A 1,476-nucleotide genomic window follows, 5' to 3' on the forward strand; every position below is an offset into this window, starting at 1 on the left:
ACGATTCGTTCGAGCGGCCGAGCAAGCGATGCGCTCCGAACATTATTCTCAGTTTATTCGATAAATACTCATCCGAGCGCTTTCATACTTGATATTTGTCTTCGAAATGCTTTACCACACGATGATCTAATATTTATAATTGTCCGAGTAAGCCGGAAAGATAAGTTTACTCTTGGCGGTCGGAGCAATATTTCACAAAAACTGGAGCAATACGCGTCCGAGAGCTTTGAAACTCGAGAAATATTGATGACAAGCGGTATCGTGCGTGGATATAACGATTAAAGTCGTGCGGGAGCTCGGGGAGAAAAGTTTACTCTTGGCGGTTGGACTTAGAAAAATTTCGCTCGAGCTCCTTCGCACGGCGATCCGACGCGCCTCGGCGCGCGAACGATTCGTTCGAGCGGCCGAGCAAGCGATGCGCTCCGAACATTATTCTCAGTTTATTCGATAAATACTCACCCGAGCGCTTTCATACTTGATATTTGTCTTCCAAATGCTTTACCACACGATGATCTAATATTTATAATTGTCCGAGTAAGCCGGAAAGATAAGTTTACTCTTGGCGATCGGAGCAATATTTCACAAAAACTGGAGCAATACGCGTCCGAGAGCTTTGAAACTCGAGAAATATTGATGACAAGCGGTATCGTGCGTGGATATAACGATTAAAGTCGTGCGGGAGCTCGGGGAGAAAAGTTTACTCTTGGCGGTTGGACTTAGAAAACTTTCGCTCGAGCTCCTTCGCACGGCGATCCGACGCGCCTCGGCGCGCGAACGATTCGTTCGAGCGGCCGAGCAAGCGATGCGCTCCGAACATTATTCTCAGTTTATTCGATAAATACTCATCCGAGCGCTTTCATACTTGATATTTGTCTTCGAAATGCTTTACCACACGATGATCTAATATTTATAATTGTCCGAGTAAGCCGGAAAGATAAGTTTACTCTTGGCGGTCGGAGCAATATTTCTCAAAAACTCGAGCAATACGCGTCCGAGAGCTTTGAAACTCGAGAAATATTGATGACAAGCGGTATCGTGCGTGGATATAACGATTAAAGTCGTGCGGGAGCTCGGAGAGAAAAGTTTACTCTTGGCGGTTGGACTTAGAAAAATTTCGCTCGAGCTCCTTCGCACGGCGATCCGACGCGCCTCGGCGCGCGAACGATTCGTTCGAGCGGCCGAGCAAGCGATGCGCTCCGAACATTATTCTCAGTTTATTCGATAAATACTCATCCGAGCGCTTTCATACTTGATATTTGTCTTCGAAATGCTTTACCACACGATGATCTAATATTTATAATTGTCCGAGTAAGCCGGAAAGATAAGTTTACTCTTGGCGGTCGGAGCAATATTTCACAAAAACTGGAGCAATACGCGTCCGAGAGCTTTGAAACTCGAGAAATATTGATGACAAGCGGTATCGTGCGTGGATATAACGATTAAAGTCGTGCGGGAGCTCGGGGAGAAAAGTTTACT

Source organism: Lasioglossum baleicum, unplaced genomic scaffold (genome assembly GCF_051020765.1).
Source record: "Lasioglossum baleicum unplaced genomic scaffold, iyLasBale1 scaffold0057, whole genome shotgun sequence".
NCBI classification, from domain to species: Eukaryota; Metazoa; Arthropoda; class Insecta; order Hymenoptera; family Halictidae; genus Lasioglossum; species Lasioglossum baleicum.